Consider the following 27,033-nt stretch of genomic DNA (forward strand, 5'->3'; position numbering starts at 1 on the left):
AACCAGAAAACATGTGTTTTTCTTTTAAACGTACCTCTGACTTCACATACAATTTTCATTGAGCCCATCCCATAACCAATACTTTGCTATGAAAAAGACAAGCAAAGGGAGAATCCCAATCTTTGCCTTCCAGGAAATTTAGTTTGGTTGGAGAAATTTGACCACAGGAGATAAATACATTACCAGTTAATAGCACTGAGGTTTGGTGTGAAGAGAACTGTGGAATTGTCAAGCATCTGAAGGCCGAATCTGGCTGTCTCTATAGATTGTGGATAAAAACATAGTTATACTTTGGTATCATTTATAAGCAAACTTCAAAAGAATTATAACTGTATCATCTGGTGTGTATGTTTGTATATAGTGAGTATATTACTGAGGCATCTTATGTATTGAAAAGGCTTTAGAAAATCAGATAATCTGGACCATCATGATACCTCTCCAGTGCCTGGAAGCTGTTGATAGATGATGCATGTTGTTGATGCTCTGAAATTTTATTTAAATATTTAGGTGGACAAATGACCCAGGGCACTGAGGACAAGGAGAAGAATGATTAACGTCCTGGCATTCATTCTTACAATCTCTGAGATTCAGTCATTGGATTATCTGTTCTCTAAAATTTCAAATTCATTTGTGCTCTGGCTTCTTCAAGAGAAATGCATCTGAAATCCTTCACACACTGTGACGAACCCTGTTATGGCTACCTTCAAAGACTATATCCTTTTCGATCTTGGATGACTTTCTTGCCCTAGACCCAAGTGACCAAATTCATTATTGATGTGTTGGCAGATGTTTGCTCATATTCTTCCGGATTAAATGGGATTTAAATGTGATCATTCAGGTAGGCTGCTTTGAATTTGAAGGAGCATGTTTCTACTCCATAGTGAAGAGGGACTCTGTGCAGGCTTGAGAACGAGAGGAAAAGTTAAAAGCATTTTAGAACACCCTTTTCTTTCTTGTTGATTTTTCTGAAGCTATTAAAGAATTTTTGGACTGCTTTGAGGAGGCCCATTCCTCCCCTCAAATGTCAACCCTTTTTCTCAATTCAGCATTTCTGATATTTTCTTTTGGGACAAATGTAATTCAGAACTGTGTCTATACAATCCAGTGAAGTGGGGAATTCCAGATAACTCAAACAATAAATGATGTTTCCCCTCAATGACCCAAATTTTTTAGATGAATGTGTTAAAAAGATTTTTGTTTGAAATTATCTAGATCAAGAACGCAATTCTCCACATTACTTTGCATAAACATAGGGTGTTTATATCTTTTTAAAAAGGTTCTTAACCATAAAAATCCAGCATTGAACTTTTAATTCATTTTTATTCCAGTTTCCTGTGGAAAGCATTCTGTGTCCCTTCTTTACCCCATTATATTCTCAGAAGCAGCTGCTGTTGCCTTGGCCACAATACAGCATTTATTTGCTGATTTTGGGACATTTATGTCCAAAGTTGGCTGAGCTGTGGGAATGCTGAACTTCTTGGAATACAAGCCTACAAGCAGTGGGTCATGGGCCTGTGAGGCACCTGTGAGCAAAACACCCTTGCTAGTCCGTAAGCACAGACCGCTCAGTTTCCACTAATTATGTCCTAAACCCAGAGCAGGCTCTAGTGGCCTTTAAGCACAACCAAGATGGGCAGGTTAAGGCCAGGACACACAGCTTCCATGAAGTAAGGGGTCTCCTCTGGACTTGTTCAAAGATCTGGAAACTCACTACACAAGCTCATTTGTCTGTCCAGCTTTTGGGTTTAACTTAGAAAAGAGGAAGGCAATCCAAATGGATATTTCTAAAATTCTCTATTCTTGGGAGTTTTGACCCAAACCTAATCAACTACCTAAGACTTCCCACTGGGCACTCATTAGTTCAAGAGCAAACTGTTTCCTATGCTTCCTGCCTTGGGTAACTGCCATAGTTCAATCTTACCCTATCTAGAGAACCTTTCATGGACAGGGGAACTCTGACAGTGAGGCAGTGAAAAGTGCCACTTCTCTGTTTCAGGTCTGTGTTTAAAGCCTTCAGTGGTTCACAATCTAAAAGTTCCTCTGTGATCTAGCCCCTGCTGACCACTCCCATACTATCTTCTGCCACTTCTTACATTGTATTTTATATTCCAGCAATTCCAAACCATTTGAAGTCCCATACTCCAAAGCAAACTCATGTTCTTTCTTGCCTTTATGTTTTTGTTCAGGTGTTCCTTCTATCTGGAATATCTTCTTCCCAGTGACTGCTCATCATTTTCTTCCTGCACCCTGCTCTGCTCTCTCTTTTATTAAGACCTTGCATTGGCATTATTTCCCCCCAGAAATCCCTCATCTTTGCCAGTGGGTATGCACATACCACATCATTTTATACCTGTCTAGTTGTGTGTCTCTCTCCCCTATTAGACTCTGAGATCCTCTAGAGTAGATACTAGGTCTCTTTTATCTTTATTTTCTCTGATGCCTGACTCAGAGAATGGAGCACAAGTGGGTACTCAAATAAACACCCAATAAATTGAATGGATAAGTAAGGGTTCCTGGGTGGGTAGGGGATGATGCTTTTTGGTCAGGAGTTCTATTCAATGATGGGCAGAGAGTAAACCACATCACAATAATAATAAAGGTTATGTTCTATCTGAGCATCTATTACCTGAGAAGTATTGTCAATATGTGTAGCCCATGCAATAACACTATGAGGTAGACACTATGATTATCTCTATAAAATGCAAGGGAAAGATTATGATGGTAATTATGATGATTATAATAGAGATAATAAAGAACTTAAAATGTAAAGAAAAGGAAACTCCACAAGACAGAAGCTAAATGATTTTCTTAAGGTCACATATGTTCACAAAAACTAGAGCCTGGTTTTGCTAATTAATGCCAACATAATATGCTTGATCAATGACATATTATTTAGAGGCATGTGTAGAAACTGGCCATGTTGGAGACCAATTGAAATCCCCCCAAATGCAATTGGACTTTGAATTACTCTACTGAGAAAACTCTAAAAACAGTAGAACCAATATATATTTCATTCAATTTTGGGCTGGCAGAGCCTCTGTACATATGGTCTCCAAAGGCAGGAACAGCTTGTTAATCTGGCATTTAACTACCAGAAATTTCTATTAACAATTATTACTGGGAAGAGCAATTGGTGCATAATGATGGCCTAGGATATTGCTTGGTCATGAAGTGCCTCCTGAATCATAATAACAATGAGAATTATGTTCAGTCTAAGTTTAGTATTGAGTCTGTTTTACTGTCTTCGAAGTCTTTGGATGTCAGTAATCTCTGAATAACTTATATATACTTAATTGTATTACATATTTTAATAACCAGAAATCCCCCTAAAAAGAAAGTTTATTATACTTTAAACTTGACAATTATTTTAACATAATGGATGTTGTTGTAATTTCTGAAATGTAAATTCAAGAGAAAATACAAATTTATAATCACATTTGGTTATTATATCCTTATCAATTAAAGGATATAATTTGCCCATGGATCACGAGGTCAGGAGTTCAAGACAAGCCTGGCCAAGATAGTGAAACCTCATCTCTACTAAAAACACAAAAAATTAGCCGGGCATGGTGGCAGGCACCTGTAATCCCGGCTACTTGAGAGACTGAGGCAGGAGAATCTATTGAACTCAGAGGGCGGAGGTTGCAGTGAGCCAAGACCACGCCACTGCACTCCAGCCTGGGTGACAGAGTGAGACTCTATCTCAAAAAAAAAAAAAAAAAAAAAAAAAAAAAAAGGGACCTACCATGTGGGTAGCTACTGTGTACCCAATTTATTGGGTGTTTATTTGAGTACCCACTTGTGCTCCATTCTCTGAGTCAGGCATCAGAGAAAATAAAGATAAAAGAGACCTAGTATCTACTCTAGAGGATCTCAGAGTCTAATAGGGGAGAGAGACACACAATTAGAGTTACAGGAATGGCTAAGACAGACACAGTCCTTGCCTTCTATAAGGAAGAAATTCATGAAAGTTTTTGATGCTAAAGAAAGGAATTTTGACTCTCAAAGACTGATGCTATTATGGATAATACTAAGATTCCAACTTTGAGTTAATAAATGCTACAACTGAACTAAAAGCCAACTGATACATACGTAAAAGAAAAACAAGTGATTAGATCTGGGGACTGAAAGGCATGAAAGTGCAGCAATTGCTTGGGATGCATGTGATCCTGTGATGGGAGAAATACTGTGGTCAAACTGTTGGGGATCTAAGAAACTTGGACTCTATTCTGTAGAATGGATGGCATTGCTTTTGGCGTTTTGGTCATTAAGTCTTTGCCCATGCCTATGTCCTGAATGGTATTGCCTGGGTTTTCTTTTATGGTTTTAGGTGTTATGTTTAAGTCTTTAATCTATCATGAGTTAATCTATCTTTTGTGTAAGGTGTAAGGACGGGGGCCAATTTCAGTTTTCTGCATATGACTAGCCAGTTTTCCCAACACCATTTATTAAATAGGGAATCCTTTCCCCATTGCTTGTTTTTGTCAGATGGTTGGATTAGATGGTTGTAGATGAGTGACACTATTTCTGAGGCCCCTGTTCTGTTCCAATTGTCTATATATCTATTTTGGTACAAGTACCATGCTGTTTTGGTTACTGTAGCCTTATAGTATAGTTTGAAGTCAGATAGCATGATGCCTCCAGCTTTGTTCCTTTTGTTTAGGATTATCTTGGCTATATGGGCTCTTTTTTGGTTCCATATGAAATTTAAAGCAGTTTTTTCTAATTCTGTGAAGAAAGTCAATGATAACTTCATGGGGATAACACTGAATCCATAAGTTACTTTGGGCAGTATGGCCATTTTCATGATATTGATTCTTCCTATCCATGAGCATGGAATGTTTTTCCATTTGCTTGTGTCCTCTTTGATTTCCTTGAGCAGTGGTTTGTAGTTCTCCTTGAAGAGGTCCTTCATATCCCTTGTAAGTTGTATTCCTAGGTATTTTATTCTCTTTGTAGCAATTGTGAATGGGAGTTCACTCATGATTTGGCTCTGTTTGTCTATTATTGGTGTATAGGAATGCTTGTGATTTTCGCACATTGATTTTGTATCCTGAGACTTTGCTGAAGTTGTTTATCAGCTTAAGGAGATTTTGGGCTGAGACAGTGGGGTTTTTTAAATATACAATAATGTCATCTGCGAACAGAGACAATTTGAGTTCCTCTCTTTCTATTTGAATACTCTTTATTTCTTTCTCTTGCCTGATTGCCCTGGCCAGAACTTCCAATACTATGTTGAATAGGAGTGGTGAGAGAGGGCATCATTGTCTTGTGCCTGTTTTCAAAGGGAATGCTTCCAGCTTTTGCCCATTCAGTATGATATTGGCTGTAGGTTTGTCATAATTAGCTCTTATTATTTTCATATACATTCTATCAATACTTAGCTTATTGAGAGTTTTTAGCATGAAGGTGTGTTGAATTTTATCAAAGGCCTTTTCTGAATCTATTGAGATAATCATGTGGTTTTTGTCATTGGTTTTGTTTATGTGATGGATTACGTTTATTGATTTGTGTATGTTGAACCAGCCTTGCATCCCAGGGATGAAGTTGACTTGATCGTGGTGGATAAGCTTTTTGATGTGCTGCTGGATTTGGGTTACCAGTATTTTATTGAGGATTTTTGCACTGATGTTCATCAGGGATATTGGCCTGAAATTTTGTGTGTGTGTGTGTCTCTGCCAGGTTTTGGTATCAGGATGATGCTGGCCTCATAAAATGAGTTAGGGAGGAGTCCCTATTTTTCTGTTGTTTGGAATAGTTTCAGAAGGAATGGTACCAGTTCCTTTTTGTACCTCTAGTAGATTTGGCTGTGAATCCATCTGGTCCTGGGCTTTATTTCATTGGTAGGCTATTAATTACTGCCTCAATTTCATTACTCATCATTGCTGTATTCATGGATTCAACTTTTTCCTGGTTTAGTCTTGGGAGGGTGTATGTGTCCAGGAATTTATCCATTTCTTCTAGATTTTCTAGTTTATTTGCATAGAGGTGTTTATAGTATTCTCTGATGATACTTTGTATTTCTGTGGGATCAGTGGTGCTATCCCCTTTTTCATTTTTATTGTGTCTATTTGATTCTTCTCTCCTTTCTTCTTTATTTGGTGGGCTAGCTGTCTATCTATTTTGTTAATCTTTTCATTAACAAAAGCTCCTGGATTCATTGATTTTTTTGAAGGGTTTTTTGTGTCTCTATCTCCTTCAGTTCTTCTCTGATGTTGGTTATTTTCTGTCTTCTGCTAGTTTTTGAATTTGTTTGCTCTTGCTTCTCTAGTTCTTTTAATTGTAATATTAGGGTGTTGATTTTAGATCTTTCCCACTTACTCCTGTGGGCATTTAGTGCTATAAATTTTCCTCTAAACACTGCTTTAGCTGTGTCCCAGAGATTCTGGTACATTGTGTCTTTGTTCTCACTGGTTTCAATGAACTTACTTATTTCTGCCTTAATTTTGTTATTTACCCAGTAGTCATTCAGGAGCAGGTTTTACAGTTTGCATGTAGTTGTGCAGTTTTGAGTGAGTTTTTAAATCCTGAGTTCTAATTTGAATGCACCTTGGTCTGATAGACTGTTTGTTATGATTTCCATTCTTTTGCATTTGCTGAGGAGTGATTTGCTGAGGAGTGTTTTACTTCCAATTATGTGGTTGATTTTAGAATAAGTATGATGTGGTGCTGAGAAAAGTGTATATTCTGTTGATTTTGGGTGGAGAGTTCTGTGCATGTCTATTAAGTCTGCCTTGTCCAGAGCTGACTTCGAGTCCTGAATATCCTTCTCAGTTTTCTGTGTCCTTGATCTGTCTAATATTGACAGTAGGGTGTTAAAATCTCCCATTATTATTGTGTGGGAATCTAAGCATCTTTGTAGGTGTCTAAGAACTTGATTTATGAATCTGGGTGCTCCTGTATTGGGTGCATATATATTTAGGATAGTTAGCTCTTCTTGTTGCATTGATCCCTTTACCACTACGTAATGCCTTTCTTTGTCTTTTTTGACTTTTGTTGGTTTAAAGTCTGTTTTATCACAGACTAGGATTGCACCCCCTGCTTTTATTTGCTTTCCTTTTGCTTAGTAAATCTTCCTCCATCCCTTTATTTTGAGCCTATGTATGTCTTTGCATGTGAGATGGGTCTCATGAATACAGCACACCAATGGGTCTTGACTCTTTATCCAATTTGCCAATCTGTGTCTTTTAATTGGGGCATTTAGCCCATTTACATTTAATGTTAATATTGTTATGTGTGAATTTGATCCTGTCATTATGATGCTAGCTGGTTATTTTGCCCATTAGTTGATGCAGTTTCTTCATAGCGTCAATTGTCTTTACAGTTTGGTATGTTTTTTGCAGTGGCTGGTACCAGTTTTTGCTTTCCATATTTAGTGCTTCCTTCAGGAGTTCTTGTAAGGCAGGCAACAAAATCCAAAATTGACAAATGGGATCTAATTAAACTAAAGAGCTTCTGCACAGCAAAAGAAACTCTCATCAGAGTCAATAGGCAACCTACAGAATGGGAGAAAGTTTTTGCAATCTATCCATCTGACAAAGAGCTAACATTCAGAATCTACAAGGTACTTACATTTACAAGAATAAAACCCCATCAAAAAGTGGGCAAAGGATATAAACAGACACTTCTCAAAAGAATACATTTATGCAGCCAACAAACATATGAACAAAAGCTCATCATTACTGGTCATTAGAGAAATGCAAATCAAAATCATAACCAGATACAATCTTACACCAGTTAGAATGGCAATCATTAAAAAGTCAGCAAGCAGATGCTGGAGAGGATGTGGAGAAATAAGAATGCTTTCACATTGTTGGTGGGAGTGTAAATTAGTTCATTGTGGAAGACAGTGTGGTGATTCCTCAAGGATCTAGAACTAGAAATACCATTCACCTCAGCAATCCCAATACTGGGTATATACCCAAAGGATTATAAATCATTCTACTATATAGATGCATGCCCGTGTATGTTTATTGCAGCACTATTCACAATAGCAGAGACTTGGGACCAACCCAAATGCCCATAAATGATAGACTGGATAAAGAAAATGTGGGACATATACAACATGGAATACTACGCAGCCATAAAAAAGCATGAGTTCATGTCCTTTGCAGGGATATGGATGAAACTGGAAACTATCATTCTCAGCAAACTAACACAGGAACAGACAACCAAACACCACATGTTCTCACTCATAAGTGGGAGTTGAACAATGAGAACACAAGGACACAGGGAGGGCAACATCACACACTGGCGCCTGTCAGGGGTTTGGGGGCTAGGGGAGGGATAGCATTAGGAGAAATATCTAATGTAGATGATAGGTTAATGGGTGCAGCAAACCACTATGGCACGTGTATACCTATAAAACAACCTTCTCGTTCTACACATGTATCCCAAAACTTAAAGTATAAAAAAACAAAAAAGAATAGATGGCAAATAGACGTTCTCCTGTGTGCCAATACATTGGTAATGTCATCTTGGGGCACTATTTGGGGAGCATTTGGAGATCCCTTCTGCACTTCAAAAAAAGTGCTGTGACCAATTTTTGATATCCACTGACATAGTATTAGAGGAGGAATGGCAATTTCAATGCAATGAATGCATTTGCCACTCCATCTCTGGAAAAGTATCAATGGAAAAACATTAATCAATCAATCCATATTTATTGATAATCTTCTATCATTTGGATGAAATATTGCCCACAACTGGGATTGGCACTATGGAAATATAAAGAGGATTATTAGACATTGTCCTTGCAATATAACTAAAAATAAGTACACTATATCCATGGCATAGATTGCAGTACAGACTCAAGAAAAAATGAAATCCTCACTTTTATTTTTGGACGAGGTTTTGACGTATGAAAATGTTTGTTTCCTGCAGGACAATTAGATGGAGAGCTAGAGAGAGCTCTTGCATAATCTCTCAAATGTCCTGGTGACCAGACACGATCAGGGATTTGGGGAGGGAGGTCAACAGACTGAAACTATCAACCAAGCAGGTCCCAAGTAAAGTGCTGGCCAAACAAAGTGCACATGGAGAGGTGTGGGTTATGAATTAAGGTTTTAGGTCTCCAATTCCCATTCCACTAAGAGCCTTCAAGTTAAGGATCCAAAGCTTGAATTGGCTCTGACTGTGGATTGGCAGTTCACTTAGACCACTGGAGAGCTGGGATTTGTTTGCTTTAAAGTTTCCTCCAAGACATATTTAATAGGCAGATGTAAACCTATATGTTCTCCTTCCAACAATTCTTGGATCTTCGTGTTCCTTGATGCCTGCACTCTTTTCCCAGGGTGTCTTTAGCAACATAATCTTTACTTTGCTAAAGGAGAAGGGCCTTTGGCTTGCATGCTTTCCCACCACCCTGTCAGTTATTACGTCTGTTTTCTTGAAATGGCTCACTCCAGCTTGTTTATTTATGATGGGTCTTGTGGTCAGCTGCAAATTTAGTTTGCAGTTTTTTGGGTAACATTTATTGTTTTCATCTGATTAGAGAATAATGCATGCCAATGGTTGAAAAATTGAAAAATACAGTGAAGTATAAAAATGAAAATTCAAATCACTTGTAATTCCATCACCCAGAGCTAATCACTGCTAAAGTTTTGAAATATTTTCTTTTAGGCTTTTTGTTTGTGCATATATATGGTGATTGATCATGTCTCCATGTCTCACTAAACAAAAACTTAAGGTCTGTATAATTTCAGTTGATTCTGACTTTTTAAAACCATTTTTAACTAATGTAGGCACCTAAATCTTTGTTCACATTTTTCATTATTTCTGTAGGAATAGATTCTTGTAAAAGAAATTATGGTTTCAAGTCTATGAATATTTTTAATGATTTAATAAAAATATACCAATTTAAATCCTCATGAGCATGATAATGCTAGCATCATTTCACTATATCCTTGCTAAATTAATAATTCTGTATTATTAATTTCAATTTAATAATTTAATTAACAATTTCAATTTAATAATTTAGTAGGCTAAAAATTTTCCATTATTATTTTACATTCAACTTTTTGGACTACTTACTAGTGAGTGTTATAACCTTTGACAGAGAATTGAGTCCAGAAATCCTGGCCCTTATTTGTCTGCATTTAACCCTCATTTATTTACCACTGATATTGAGTTCCTGGCTCCACTAAGTAGGGTCTATGCACTGCTTTTGATCCATAAAACATGTTAACCTGTACATATTTTCTCTTCATTTAACAATCATGCATTCACGAATATTTATTGAAAAGCTACCATATTTTAGGCTTCTGAATCTAGAGATAGATGAATGAAAATTGAAGATATTTAACCTACAGAAATTCATAGTATAGAGGCAACATACAGATAAGATGGGAAATAAAATACAGTATTTTGATGTCACACAGTTAATAAATAGTTACTGATTGTCATTTATGTACCATAAATTATGCTAAGCAATAAGGATACCAAGAATGAACAAGATTGACATAGTTTTGTTTTTTCTTTACAAAGCCTAGATTATTGTTGGCTATACAGAACTATATAAAGATTATTATAATACAGTGGGGTAACTTAGAAGCCACTTAAAATAGTGGTTAAAGATCTGGCTCTGAATCCAGTCCGTCTGGGTCAAATCCTGGCTCACCCACTAATTAGCTGTACTCTGTGATTATGGGCAGGTAAATTAGCCATTCTGTTCTTCAGTTTCCTCACTGAGAAAATAGAAGCAATAACAGGGTTGTTTCAAAGATTCATGCAAAGCAGTTAGTACAAGACCTAGTATATAGTAAGTGCTCATACATGTTTTATTTTATTTTAGAACTATGATATGGAAAGCACAGTTTGTGTTATTAGAGTATGTAGGAGGAGCACTTGATTTAGACTCATTGAGCAGGGAGCATCAAAGAAGCTCCTTTAGGAGGAAGAAACAGCCTGAAACCTGAAAGACGAGGAGGAAATATGGTACATTTGAAAGAGTGCCATAGATGTGTGCTATGGATGTAAGGGTGTAGCCGCATGCAGAGAGAATATGTGTGAAACCTCAGAAGAAAGACAGTGAATGGCTTTCAAAAAACTAAAAGAGGTTCAGTGTGACCAGAATACAGAGTCTGAGGACTTTTCAGTTATCTATTGTTACCCAACAACACACATCAAAATGCAGTGGCTTTGAAATACAAAAGGCTGAATAACAACTATTCAAATAACTGATGGTTTTGCATCAGAAAGCACAAAGACTAGAAGATAGTGGAATGACATCCTTAAAGCACTGAAAGAAAAAACAAACTATCAACCCAGAATTTAGTATCCATCAAAAATATCCCTCAGGAATGAAAACAAAATGAAATCTTTCTCAGATGAAAGAAAATGGAGAGAATTTGTCACTAGCGGACCTGCTCTAAAATAAATGCTAAAAGAAGTTATTCAGGATGGAAGAAAATTATATCAGATACTAAAAACTTCAGGAATGAAGAAAGAGCAACAGAAATGGCAAATAGCTGGGTAAATATCATCAACTTTTTCTCATCTTAAAATTCTTTATAAATTTATATAACTATTGAAAGAAAAAATTCTAACATTGTCTGATGGGATTTTCAGTCTATGTAGATGCATACAGGTGACAACTATAACATAAAGGGGGAGAGTAAAGGAAGCTATTTGGTTGCAAGGGATCTATATTTTATGTGAAGTAGTAAAATATTAACTCTAACCATACTGTGAAAGGTTAGGCATCAATATTCTCATCTCTAGAGTAGCCACTAAAACAATAATACAAAAAGATATATCCAGAAAGCCAACAGAGAAATTAAAATGAAATTATTGAACAGTATTCAAATAATTAAAAAGGCAGGAAAGGGGGAACAGAGGAACAGAAAAACAGAGAGGACAAATAGAAAAAAAAATAATAAAATGGTAGGCATAAATCTAACCATATCAACAATGTCATTAAATATGTAGTTAAATACAATAATTAAGGGACAGAGATAGATTTTTTGTTGTTGTTAAAAAAGACAGAACTATATGTTATCTATAAGAAATCCACTTTAAATATAATATATATATTATAGATTGGTTAAAAGTAAAAGGATATAAAATATATGCAAATACTAATTAAAAGAGAACTAGAGTGAATATATTAATATTGGACAAAGTAGACTTCATAAAAAATTACCAGGGTTAAAGAAGAAAATTGCATAATGAAAAAAAGGTTAATTTACTGAGAAAACATAAGAGTTCTAAATGTATATATACCAAAAACAGAGCTTCAAAATACATGAAACAAAAACTAATAGAACTAAAAGGAGAAATAGACAAATCCATAAGTATAGGAAGCTTCAACAGTTCTTCATCAGTAATTGATTAAGGATTAGGAAGGAAATTGACAAAAATATAGTAGACTTGAACACAACCAATGAACTTTATCTGATTCCCATTTATAGAACACAAGAACAAAAAATACGTTTTTTCCAACTCTTTATGAACGCTCTCCAAAATAGACCATATCCTGGACCACAGTGAAGAATAAAACAATCAACAACTTAACAAATTTAAAAACCTTTAAGTTATACAGCATATGTTATCTGATCATAAAATAATTAAAATTAAAAGGAATAACACAAAGATATATGGAAATTTTACAAATATTTGGAAATTAAACAACATACTTCTAAATAACCTGTGAGTGAAGAGGAAGTCTGAAGAGAAATTAGAAAACATTTTTGAGTTTAATAAAAATGAAAGTTCAATATATCAAAATTTGTAAGATGCAACTAAAGTAGTGCTTCAAGAGCCATTTATAGTATTAAATACTTATTTTAGCATTTAGCATTATTATAGTATTAAATATGTATATTAGAAAAGAACAACAAACAATCAAAGCCTCTACCTAAAGGGACAGTAAATAGAAGAGCAAATTAAACTCAAAGACAGCAAAAAAAAAAAAAAAAAAAAAAAAAAAAAAAAAAGAAATGATAAAGAGCATACTTTGCAATGAAATGGAAAATAAAGACAATAGAAAAAAATGAAGCGATTATATATTTTAAAAGAGATTAATAAAAAGCTCTATCTAAATGACCAGGAAAACCCTTTTTAAAAACAGAGAGACATAAATTATCAATATCGGGAATAAAGGAGAATGTCACTACAGAATCTTCCTACATTAAAAGGATAATAACAACCCTATGCTCATAAATTTGACAACTTAGATGAAATAGACCAATGCCTTGAAAAACACAAACTGCCAAAACTCACACAAAAACTACCACTTTCCTTGGCTGCTGTTATTCTTTCTGGACCAGAAATTCCTTAAGGATTTTGACTGTGTCTCATTTATTTTTCTTATACCCAATGATTATAGAACACATGACACAAAAGAGGTATCCAATAAATGTACATTGAAAGAATTGATGAATTGAACACTCTAATGAATTTTTCTTTGCTCAGGAGTTGATTTACAATCAGCTCTAACCTTGGGATTTTGGAGGAGGTAAGGATTATCATTGCTACTTTTTCATTATCATCTCTTTTTCAATATCATCAAAAGAGATGAAATCATTATCTCTTTTCATCATCCTCTTCGTGTGTTTGTGTTGCTTCTTTGGGAGCAGCTTCGAAAGCGCAGATGAGTAATTGTATGCAAGCCTATCTATGCCTGAATGTAAAAAGCTCGTTGCTGTGGTTGTGTGCTGCCAAACTACTAGTAGATACGAAATCATTTCTTTGGCAGGAAAGAGAAGGAATATAATAGTTCTATCTGACTGCCAGCCTACCAAGATGCTAGGCACCTCATAAATGCCAAGTTAGGAAAGAAGTAGGCTGAACTGGCCAAGAGTTGGAAACATATTTTTAAAAAATGTTTTTATTTTTTAATTTTTTTGTCTCACTTCGTTGTCAAGGCTGGTCTTGAACTCCTGGCTTCAAGTGATTCTGCTGCCTTAGCCTCCTAAAGTGTTGGAATTACAGGCATGAACCATTATGCCTGGCTGAGTTACAAACATTTGCAGTGTTTTTGTTTGTTTTTTATGTTTTTTAAGGGGAAGAAATCGGGGGATGAAGAACTTTTCTGAAGTACTTAGGCTAGGTAGGTTTCATCTTTGTGAGGGTTTTGTTTGTTCTTTTTTTGTTTGTTGGTTTTGAGACAGGATTGTCCTCTGTTGTCCAGGCTGGAGTGAAATGGTGTAATCATTGTTCACTGTAGCCTTGACCTCCCAGACTCAAGTGATCCTCCCACCTTGGCCTCCCAAAGTGCTGGAATTACAGGCATAACCATTGCATTATCCTTGTATTATTACCTTCAAAATCAGACGTCTAAAGATACCGTCAAATGACAACACACACACGCAAACATACACACATTTTAATACTTTTAATTATTCTCTTCATTCAAAGATAACCTTGAAAACAACTCTTTCCAGTTGTAAAGGAAAACATCATTTTATCCATGACAAATCAAAAGTATGTTAATGACATAAGAACATATTTTGAACATAAAATTCAGTCCAAATTTTTAAAACTCAAGTCCATAGATTCTGAGAATCCTGAAACAAGTCCATTGGTATCAGAGAGAATTTTTTTTCTTAAAAGAGAAATCTGCAAACTATGGTCCACAGGCCAAGTCCAATTCACCACCTGCTTTTGTAAAAACGTTTTGTTTTGTTTTGTTTCGTTTTTTGAGATGGAGTTTCGCTCCTTTCCCAGGCTGGAGTGTAATGGCGCAATCTCACCTCACTGAAACCTCCGCCTCCCGGGTTCAAGCGATTCTCCTGCCTCAGCCTCCCGAGTAGCTGGGATTACAGGCGCCCGCCATCATGCCCGGTTAATTTTTTTATTTTTAGTAGAGATGGGGTTTCGCCATGTTGGCCAGGCTGGTCTCGAATTCCTGAACTCAGGTAATCCGCCCACTTCGGCCTCCCAAAGTGCTGGGATTACAGGAGCTACTGAGCCCAGCCAAATACAATTTTATTGGAGCTCAGCCGCACCCATTTGTTTATATATTGTCTCTGGTTACTTTCAGGCTACAAAAATGAATATGTTATGCATTGTCATGGTCATCTCCCCCAAACTAAGTGGTGATGTCTCCTAAGAAAATAGCAAAGGTTGCAGGGAAAGTTGGTGAACCTGAAATGCTGTGTAAAGTCCATTCATTGAAAGAAAATTTGGAAGATATAAAGCATACTAAGCAAAAGACTGCACACAAGTGTGTGTTTATTATAATTTTGTTCTCATATGCCATGTGTACAATTTTTTTCTACACGTGAGACAATAGAAAAATTATTAAAGTATGTTGGTTTATATTATGCACAAATCCTTAATGGATTGCAATACTACTTCTTTGTGACATATCAGAACACTGAGGTTTTAGGAAGGACTGCTAATGTATTATTATTATTCTATTTTAGAATAAGGGACTCCTATAGGCTCCAATTATCTGAACATTTGCTATTTAACAGGTTTTTAGAAATAGGTTAAATTCAGATCAAGAGCTATGACTATACTATCTATCCTCTTGGAAATTGGATTCCTATCTTGTTCCTGCGTATCAGCCTCTCCATTGCTAAACTGCCCACTGCTGCAGGCCTTGCATTGTTTTGTCAGCTCCCTCACAAGAACTACAGTCCTCATCGCTGGTGGGTGAACCTCTGCTCCCCAGGTGCCAGCTCCTTCTGCCTTTTTGCCTGGATTCCCTGGCATAGCCTACTCTTTTATTCTGCTAATTCTTCTCTCTTCCTGCTCCAAATGTGTCTTCTTTGAAGCAGTGCATGCCTAGGCAGAAGTCCCATTCTTTAGACTAAAGTTCAAATATGCATGCTGCCTGTTCTCAACATTTCCTTTCAATATGGTTCTTGCATGGGCCAGGACATGCTGTGTCTTGCCTTGGATATTTCTGATGCCCACTGCTTTACCGACCACCACCATCTGTTGTTTGTTGCCATTCCATCGTGGTGCTATTCTGCACATGAGACTGAACTCCTTGCAGCTCCTACAGCTGTCCTCCTACCTTCATTCTTCCCAGGTGACAGCTCTGATTCTGGATCCCTCCATTTCCAGCCAATCTGTGCCACCAGTTGCAATGAATAGAGCATTGCCTAATCAGGTTCAGATACATACCAGGCTGCCCTTTGGGACTTGTTTACTTCTGCTGTTCTTTGTTGGTTCCTTTTAACCTGATCTGTCCAGTATAAAATTTTGGGTCCAGAAACAAGGATAACATTTGGGTAATATGATGAGATGTGACTTGAGACTACATTTCTATAGTAACAGGCAATATGCATTGAACTTCAGTAAAGCTGACCCCAGTTATAGAGCCCAATCATACAAAACATCTATGGCAGAGGAGTCTGGAGATCTCTTCTAGCTTTCTCTTCCTGCTCACTAGATGTGTGACCTCTCTGAGCCTCAGTTTCTTCTTCCATAAAGTGAGGGGGGTAACACCCACCTCAAAGGTTGTTAGGAAGATGTAAAGAACCCAACAGAGTGCCTGGACTTAATGATGGTACAATGCAAAGTAACCATGTCTATGCATTTTCCTGGCTCTAGAATTTTCTTTTGCAGCCATTACTTCTCACAACTGCATCGGGACCCAGGTGTCTAAAGGCCCCCCATTGTTCCAACTTGGAGTTCCAGAAATGAGACTTTGTAGTACAAAAATGTGTATGAATTAAAGCTTTTTCATAGGTAGGGAAAGACTAGCTGTGTCCAACTTCATTTTGATTCCTTTATCCAAGGAGAATATTTTCTCTCTTCTCTTCTCCCTACTGGCCCCTCTCTTGTCTCAATGTTGAATGGTGACTTGGTTTGAAGCAAACACTTTATTCTAGACTTAGCTTTGCAATGTCTTCCTAACTCTCCTCTGCTTGGCCATCTTACCTTCTCAGCAAGAAAGAACTTATTTATTGTCCTACATAGGAAAAAAAAAATCATGGGCTTATGAAAAAAAATCAGAATTAAAGTCAGAAAATCTAGTCCACCCAGGATCTCTTCCTTATCAGTCACATGGTCCTTTAAAGGAAATTTGCTTCTCTGTATGTCATTTTCCTCAATTTCCTGATCTTTGAGAATTGAAAAACACTATACAACTCCCAATAACTAAGAGACAGTCCTCTTAATTTGCTTTAGGGTATTGCATGGTCCTAGAAAAAGGATAAAAACTCAAATATTATTTTTAGATGAATTGAAGAAAACCTATGATATTCTAATCTACCTGAAGTAAGTCAACTTGAATTTCCCAAATTAATAGATTGACTGGAGATTAAAGATAAGGCCTGAGAAACATGTCAAATTCAAGGAGCCCTTCTATTCATATCAAAAATAGTCCTGACTCCCTTCCTTCTTGTCTACACATACCTTCTTAAACATGAGGGAAGCCTTTGGAAGTTTTGTTCTTCTCTTCTTATGATAGCTGCTCACCACTTGGTGTTTTTGCACCCTGCAGATTGAGGGGCTAGGGATGGCATGAACCAAGCAAGCCTTTTCAGTGAACTCAATGGGTGAAAATCCCATATGCCTTTTATCCTGGCCCGAAAGAGTCTCCAAGTGACTGACCTTTCAAGAGAGGCCACATCACTCTCCCGAAACCCACGTCATTGTTCTCTAGCTTACAGCGCATTCTGCGTCCATTCTGCCTCCTTCCTCGTCAATTCCTCCAATCTTTCTCCACTTACTGCACCACTGGTGGTCTGGGGTGTGCAGCCCAGATGTTTTCCCCAAGTGACCAGAAGATTACTTTTCAAGTGGCTTCACAGAGCAGATGTTCCCTTTCACCTCCCCCCTCAACCCTAGTCCCCAATTGCTGAAACCTTTCCCTTCTTGGGAGAGCACATCGTGTTGCTGCTGTGTGTTTGATCAGGAGAGTACAAGCAGGAACAAGAGAATCCCACACTGACAACTGTTTGGCAGGCAAGCTCCTGGGCTTAAGTGTGTTCCTCCTCCCTTTGCTCCCATTACAGTTGTGAGCAGATGTTCTTGACTGTCCAACTGGCTGCTCTTTCTCTGGCCCCCTCACACCAAGGCTTTTTCTCACTCCCCTGCTTCATGCTAACCACAACTTACCCAAGACTCTAGTATTTCTCTTTGCCTAGATACAACCATCACCTTTACTTCATCCAGAGCTTTGCTTGCTAAGCCTGGAAAAATCTGTTCAATACAAGACTATGCCCTTAAACCTATCCTTTATTTACAGGTTGCTCCCTACTATTCACTTCATTTGTCTATTACTTTTTCTACCCCTTGCTTCACTCCCTATCCCGCTTCTCACCCCAGATCCAGGCCCTCTGCACTATTGCAGAGGTGTTCTCTCTCACCTCTAAGACTTCTTGCGTGACTTTTCTTCTTTCTAGAGCATTCTCCTTTCTCCCATTCCCCCTTTCCTGGCTAATTCCTGCTGATCCTTGAAATTTCTAGCTACATATGACTTTCTCTCTGACCTCTACCTGCCAATCATTGGTTCCCATAAAGCTTGACCCCAATTCAGCTCTTATTTCTCTGTATCATAATCATCTTTTTACTTGTCTCTCCATTTTTCCATTAACTTAATTTTAAAATCTGAGCAAAAGATTTTATGGCCAAGATATCAGTATCTTGTTTGATTTTACCAGTATTAAACAAGGGTGCTAGAATAGATTCCAGGATCCTAGCTCTCCACCTTCTTCTGACAGTGCTCATTGAGCATCCATCTACTCTGTGTTAAATACTCAGTTAGATCTTGGAGTCATAAAGATGAGGAAAGAATTTCTGCTGTCCTCAACTAGATGAAGTTTCATACACAGACTTTCAAACTATCCAAAATATTAGGGAAAAGTGACACTTAGATAATTGAAGTAATCAACCTTGAAGTGATAGAATATGGCAAAGGAATATGGCAAAGTGATGGAATATAGCAAAGGATTATGGGAAAGTCAGGTTAGTATTGAACATAAATTGGAAGTAAGAAATGGTTTAGTGTAGGGACTGACAAACTGCCCACTAGCCAAATCTAGCCAGTTGTCTATTTTATAAATAAAGCTTTATTGGAACACAGCCATGCCTATTCATTTACATATTGTGTGTGACTTCTTTCATATTATAATGGCAGAGGTGAGTAGTTGTGACGAACTGTATGCCACAGAAGTATGAAATATTTACTATTTGGCTTTCTACAGAGAAGGTATTCTGACCTCAGGTTTAGTGCATGAAAAATAAAAGTGGCCAAGAACATTTTAGAAAATAATTAGAAAAGGGTGACAACTTCAAGCAGATTTTTAGATATATTATACAGTTATATAATCAAAATAGTATGATATTGATTTGGCAAAAGGCAAATAGCTCACTAGGAAGGTAATAGGAAGTCCAAAATAAATTGTCTATATAGGAATTTAACATAAGATGAAGATGACATAATTTATTTAATAAAGAGTGCTGTAAAAGCTATTCACCTAGAAGAATATATTTCCATTAGATTTTTAACAGTCTTCACCCACCCTTATGCTCTCTCAAATTAAAAACATATCCCCTTTTTTTGCAGTCAATATTTCTTTCTTTACCATTGTTTATTTTTCATTCTTTCGGGGTTACATTTCTTGTTTCATTATAGCCTTTACTAAATCTTTCTGTTAAGGTAGGTGAATAGTAAATTTTCTGTTTTTGCATATGTAAATGTTTTCATTTTACCTATACTCTTGAATAATAGTTTAGCTAAATATAGAGCTCTACCCTCACATATCACTTCCCCTCTCACTTCAAAGACATTATTTCATTGTCTTCTGACAAATTTTGGTGCTGATAAGGTGTTTCTATAGACCTAATTATAAAACTCATTCGTCTGTAGAAAATCAATTTTTTTGGTTTTTGTAATTTTAACTTTAGTTTCTTTGTCTCTGACACTCCCATTGTATATTAAGATGGATTTTAAAAAATACTTTTTTCCAATTGTAGAAAATTCTTAGCCATTATTACTTTATTACTTTGATGGTTACCTCTTGCCTATTTCCCACCTTCTCTTTTTCCTGAGCTCTTGTTAGATATTTGTTTGAACTTCTCACCCTTTGTTTCATGTATTTTAATAGCATTTACATGTTTTCCAACTCTGGGTGATTTGCTCAGACCTGACTTCTAATTTTCTAGTACCGTTTTCAGCTATGTCTACTATGGCTTTATTGTTTAACTATCCATAGGTCTGTGTGTGTTTTTCACATTTCAATGACATTTTCTATTATAAAAATTTATGTCTTTCAAGAGAATGAGAAGACAAGCCACAGATTTGGAGAAAATATTCTCAAAAGACATATCAGATAAAGGACTATTATCCAAAATATATAAAGAATTTTTAAAACTCAACAATAAGAAAACTAATAACCTGATTTTCAAATAGGTGAAATACCTGCACAGGTATCTCACTGAAGAAGATATATAATAAGTACATGATAGTAAACAAGCATATGAAAAGATGCACAACATCATATGTCATTGGGAAATGTAAATTAAAACCATAATGAGACACCATTACACAATTATTAGAATGGCCAAAATCCAGATCACTGACAACACTAAATGCTTAGGAGGTTGTATGGAGGAACAGGAACTCCCATTGGCTGCTGGTGAGAATGCAAATGATACAGTCACTTTGGAAGATGCTTGAGAAATTTTTATAGAAGTAAACATACTCTTACTATATGATCTATCTATTGCATTTTTTGTATTTACACAAATGAGTTGAAAACTTATGTCCACACGAAAACCTGCACATGGATGTTTATAGAAGCTTTATTCATATGCCAAACTTGAAAGCAACCCTGAAAAGCTTTAATAGGTAAATAGATGAATAAATTGTAGTACATACCAACAATGGAATATTATTCAGTACTAAAAATAAATGAAGGATTAAGTCATGAAAAGACATAGAGGAATCTTTAATGCATATTACAAAGTGGAGGAAGCCAGTCTGAAAATATTAATACTATATGATTTCAACTATATGACATTCTGGAAAAGGCAAAATTATGGAGAAGTAAAAGGATGAGTAGTTGCCAGGGCTAAGTAGGGAAGTGGGAATTAATGGGCAAAATATAAAGGATTTTTCAGGCAGTAAACCTACTGTGTATGACATTATAATTGTGGATACATGTCATTTTACATTTGTCAAAACCCATGAATATACAACATTAGGAGTGAGTCCTAATGTAATTTACACATTTTGGGTGAGAACGATGTGTCAATGTAAGTTCATTGATTGTAACAAAGGTACCACTCTGATGTGAGATATTGGTAGTGAAAGAGGTTGTTCATTTGTGTGAGCAGGGGATATATAGAATCTCTAACTCTGCCAAATGTTGCTGTGAACCTAAAAGTGCTCTAAAATATAAGGTCTATTCAGAAGGGGAAAATGTTCTATATGGTTTCTTTTCAAACTTGATTCTTCTTTAAAAAAGCTTTATTTTGCCTTTTAGTGTCCATTCTTTTTTTTCTCTTTGAACATTTAAATTATGCATATGTTAATATATCTTTCATGTACATTTTTGAGCTGGGGGTTCCATTCTTTTTTCAATTCTGGAAAATATTGCTTTTCTGCTATTGTTCTTTGCTTATTCCAGAATTCCTTGTAAAAGTGTATTGGGCATCTCCATCTCTGCCTTCTGCCTCCTAATTACTCTTTTATTAACATTTATCTTCTTATACTTTTTAAAAGTAATTCTTTCAAAACCTTTGTCAGAATTTATATACAAACATTTTCCTCTTTAATCAACTTATGTTTATATAGTTAATTTTGTTAGTTCTTGTATTGGCTAGGGATAATGCAAATATACCTCAGATAAACAGCAAAACCTCATTAAGTCTAGCTTTCACCAATAGGAATTTTTGTTTCACATAAGAGATTTCAAAGTAGACAGTATAGGACTGTGCAACTATTCAAGAATGTCACCAATGATCCAGCTCCTTTATGCCTTTATGCTCCATAATATTTTATTCTCAGTTTCACAAGCTGGGTGTACACCTCTAAGCATAGTATGTACATTCTAGACATGAAAAAGGGTGAAGATCAAAAGGACTTTATCACAGTAGGGCTCTGTCTTTTTTTTTTTTCCATGAAAAAATACGTCTTCCTAGGCACTTCTGCTTTTATTTCATCATTCATGACTATGTCACATGGCCGTCCATAGCTGCAAGGGAAGCTGAAATAATGAGTATTTCCTTTTCTAGCTTCTATAGTACAGAAAGATAAGTAAAAGGGAGATTGGGAATAGACATTAAGCCAATCTACCATATTTTCCACAGCACTTTTGCCCTTCATTAGATTTCTTTGAGTGTTTTGTCTTTCTCTGTGTATTCATCCTTCCATGCTGATGGCCTCAATCTGTCTCTTAACTCCCAATTAAAAGAAGCAGGTCTGCTAGTGACTGTGTAAATTTTTTGTGCTGTGGTGCTCTTGGAGTCTTCAGCTATCCAGACACCAAGTTTGAATGGCTTTTAAAATTTCTGGTAGTAAAGCTACATCTATGTCCTTTGTCTTCCCTTGGACCTCAATGTCTTATAAACTTAGAGCAGTAGGCACCAGTTGCTAGCAATTCTTTTCCAGACAATTCTTATTAGTGGAAGACTAATTGCAGGTACTCATCTCACATGCAGCCTTTTACTCATTAGCCCACAGGAGCCAAACTTCTGGCCCATTACCCGTTTCTAGACCCATAGCCCAGTATAATTGTTTATTACTTAGCATTTTCTGTTCCACTTCAAGTGCACGCAAATATTATTAAAAATGTAGTTCAGCTATGTCTTTTTGGTTTTCTCTTCTTATATTTTGACTAGCATGTCTATGAACCAGTGCAGTGTGTCATAGAACTAAACAAGCTATCTATGACTTTTAGTTCTTGAACTCTTTTGTGTTGTTCCACATTTGTTTTCTCATATAATTACTCATAATACATTTGTGAGATTCTTAAAGGCAGAGATAATGTACTTTTATACTCCCCAAATGGCTTGATAGATGCAAAGATCTTCTATAGATGCATGGAGGTACCCATCACTGGAGTGTTGGCTTATAGACCAGGCACATGAGTTGTTCTTGTATATATTGAATGGGAAATTAAAGGACAGGATTTAAGAGTCCAGACATTCATTGTAACTCGGTTGGGTATTTTAGAGAATTTCTAAGATATCCCAATAGTCACCTGGCCTAGTGATTTCAAGAAGCAGCTCTGGAATCAGACCTGACTTTAAAGTATAGTTTTGTTACTGTTAGCTAGTATAAACTTGTTCAAGTCACTTAAATTCTCTAAATCTCTGATCCCTTACCTGAAAAAAAAGATGGATAGAATAATAGTACTGACCTCACACAGTTGTGGCAAAAATAAATGAAACAATGCACGTAAAGCTCTTTGCACAGTGTCTGGCATGCAGCAAACCTCATGTAGAGATTATCTATTATCATCTGTTAATTTTCTGGACATTCATGATGAAGGCTCATTTTCTTCTTTTTTTCCCAGAAAGCATTGAGATCCAGCATAACTAAGGTAAACATGGCTAACTCAAGGTAACCAATGAGCCAATTTTTAATTGTTGCTTTGTAATTTCAACCTACAATGTGTGTCTTCTCTGTACCTTCCACTGTTTACATTGTCCTAGGATTTTCTGAGAACTGCTGTCCAGCTAAGGTCAAATTCTAACCAGTGTTGTGCAACTGAGAAGTCCTACTTGCCAATGCTCACCAAATGAGGAAGGTCAGATTTAATTTCTTTTAGTCTGTCAATCATTATAGACTCTCCTCCTCCACCCCCATCTTTGCCAATTCTCTGATTTCTATCACTTCTTATTCTGTGTCATACACTGAAAACTACTGTCTCCCTAATAGGGCAAAACAAGTCTTCACTGAGTAGAAAATGGAAATTGCAATGAAGCTGAAGACTAAAGTATTGCTTCTACACTTTGCTTCTCCTCCAAAGAGTTCAAAACCCTAAATAATAGCTTCATATGCACTTCATACACTTTGACCAAAAGATATACAGTAGGCAACAGGACTTTATTCAGTCCTGAAATCAGCACTAAGTAACTTAAAGGAGCATTATCATGTAATTTTCTTCCTAGATATTTCAGTAACAATTTACTCAGAAACATAAATAACCATATGATTTTTTTTCTTTTCATTTTAGTAGCTGCCTTCAAGGAATGAAGTTAGTTATGGAATAATGAAAAAGTTATTTCTGCCATGCATGAAGAGTGAATAGGCAAAGAAAAATGAATTATTCAAGGGAACTGTTTGAGTTTGTTTGTGCTACTATAATGCAACACCTGAGGCTGGTTTATTTATAGCAAATAGAAATTCATTTCTCACAGTTCTGAAAGCTGGAAAGACCAAGATGGAGGGGCCAGTGTCACATGGCAGAAGATAGAAGGGAAAAAGAGAGGAACTCTGTCTTCACATGGCAGTAGAGCAGAAGACAGTGAACACACTCCTGCAAGCCCGTTTTGTACTGGAATTAGTTCATTCATGAAGACGGATGAATTACCTAAACACCTCCCATTAGGCCCCACTACCCAACACTATTACATTGGGGATTAAATTTCCAACACATGAATTTCAGGGAACACATTTATACCGTAGCAGGGGCTTTTAAATGTTTTGCAGTTAAGATATATGAAATTGATTTTCACCATAAAAAAAATTCTAGCTAGGCATACAGGAAGGAATAAAATTATTTTACTTTTTTGGATACTAGTTTCTATACACTGACTTGATTTGATACTTTTTATTATATTATTCAGTTAGATCAGAAAATCTCATCATTCCTATTCTATCCACATTCATTTATGCCCCTACCAAACTATGTGGTGATCGTCCACATACAGACTCGACTTTTTGAAATGATACTATAGCCTGCCATATTCTCTGTTTCATGGAATCAGATGTAAATTTAACTTTCAACCTGTATTACATGTTCAAATGAATTTGGATTTGGAGGTTTTATTTAACAGAATGTTGCAATTATTGTTTGATAATTTTTTTATTAGTCTACAAATAAATCGCAAAAATTTTAATGCATCTCAAAATCTCCCAAGACACTTATTAAAAATGAATATTCCTGTATCTAGCCCTGGAATTTCTCATTCAGCAAACCTGAAGCATCTCTGAGTGAAACTAATGCCTATCACCTTAGGCAACACTTTGAGAAAAACTGTCTTACTTTTCTCACTGTTAACATTTTTGCAAAGGTACTTTCAATCATTTAGATATTGTCAATGGCTGCTTTCTTTATTTTTTCAATTTTTAATTAATACATAATAATTGTATCTATGGGATACACATGATATTTTGATACATGTATGCACTGTTTTTCATGATGTCTACCATGAGATTAGATTATAGTTTTTCTTTTCTGTTTTCTAAGTTTTTTTTTTTCAGTAATGAATAAAAAAAGAGAGTGCATGTGAATTTGACTCCCCTCCCTTCCCTTTCTTGAGGCTTCTTTCTGAGCAAAAGCACACAAGGAAGTTGTACTTGATTTGGGTCCATATCACAAGTGTCCCACATCTTCCTGATTATGAGGCCTCCACCATTATTGCCTAGTGGGAGACTCAGGACTGCCCTGCAGCCCTCATAGGAGCCTGCTTCCTTACCAATCTTGGTAAGATTCTCAGCAGGCTCAGCAGCTACAGCCTAATTGGAGCACTTATGCTGCCATTCCACATGTACTCTCTATACTGTCAACATACCTGTGACCACACACTTCATGACTGGGAATTTTTTTCTGTAAAGGACCGGGTAGTAAATCTTTTATGCTTTGTAGGGCATTAAACCCAATTCTACTGCTGTATTAAGAAAACAGCCATTGACATGAAACATTATTCAACCATTAAAAAAAGAATAAAATCCTGTCATTTGCAGGAAGTTGGGTGGAACTGAAGGTCATTACGTTAGATGAAATAAGCCAGGCACAGAAAGACAATTATCACCTGTTCTTTCTCACAAGTGGGAGATAAAAGAAGTTGATCCCTTGGAGGTAAAGAGTAGAATGATGGTTATCAAAGGCTGGGAAGGTGGGAAGGGTAAAGGGGAAGAGAAGAGAGGCTGATTAATGGGTATGAAAATACAGTTAAATAGAAAGAATAAGTTCTAGTGTCTGATAGCACAGTGGGGTGTCTGTAGTTAACAATAGGTTATTGTGTATTTCAAAATAGAAAATATTTGGAATTTTCCCCATACAGAGAAATGATAACTGTTTGATGTGATACACTAATTATCCTGATTAGATCATTATACATGTTATACTTTATCAAAATATCACATGTATCCTATAAATAGATATAATTATTATGTATCAATTAAAAATTGAAAAAACAAAGTAGCCATTGACAATACGTAAATGATTGAAATCACCTTTGCAAAAATTATAACATGAGAAAAGTAGGACAGTGAAAGAGATCTGATCTAATCAACTTCATCTTACCTTTAACCTCCAAACTGCCCTTGATCATTTCTGGGCATTAGTCAAGCTAATTTTGGGATAAATTTAGTTTATAGTTGAAATGATAATAGCCTTTCCCAAAACTAAACTGCCTTTGTAAAATTAATGAAAGGCCACCAAGTTAGGAGGATGAGAGGGGCCTGAATTCTGCTAAAATGTAGGCATAGTTAAGTGATTACCAGCCATTATTCTAGAGGTCACAAGATTTACAACTTCCCCAATTACTCCTGGAATTAACAACACTATTGTAGAACCTAAGATGTCTTTTCAGGCTTTGGCATTTCTGACAACTGAATAGCCCCACCTGGACCCACAACTCTCAGCTCGACTAGTCTTGTGGCCCCCACCTAGAAGAGGACTAGGTACATGACAACCATTTTCTACACCCCTATGATTGCATCCCCAACCAATCAGTAGTACCCCTGCCCACCAAACTATCTTTGAAAAACTCTAGCCTCCAAATTTTCAAGGAGGCTGACTTGAGTAATAATAAAACTCTGATCTGTTTAGCTGGCTCTACATGTTAAAATATTTCTCTATTACAATTCCTCTGTCTTGATAAATTGGCAGTATCTTGGCAGTGGACAATATGAACCTATAAGTCAAGAGAACCCTGACTAATATGGTCAGTTAC

General features: G+C 36.3%; 1 long non-coding RNA gene across 2 annotated transcripts in view; it reads left to right on the top strand.

Moving 5' to 3' along the window:
• Window positions 1–27,033, top strand: part of LOC126931786 (uncharacterized) — a 216,440-nt gene that overhangs the window by 118,557 nt on the left and 70,850 nt on the right. The window contains exon 1 of one of the 2 annotated variants that reach the window (XR_007717924.1): window positions 11,395–11,472. The exons of the other annotated variant lie outside the window; for it this stretch is intronic. This is a non-coding gene — a long non-coding RNA (uncharacterized LOC126931786). Of the gene's footprint in view, window positions 1–11,394; window positions 11,473–27,033 lie in introns of those variants that run through there. 2 annotated transcript variants of the gene reach the window in all.

Source organism: Macaca thibetana, chromosome 11 (assembly GCF_024542745.1).
Source record: "Macaca thibetana thibetana isolate TM-01 chromosome 11, ASM2454274v1, whole genome shotgun sequence".
NCBI lineage: Eukaryota > Metazoa > Chordata > Mammalia > Primates > Cercopithecidae > Macaca > Macaca thibetana.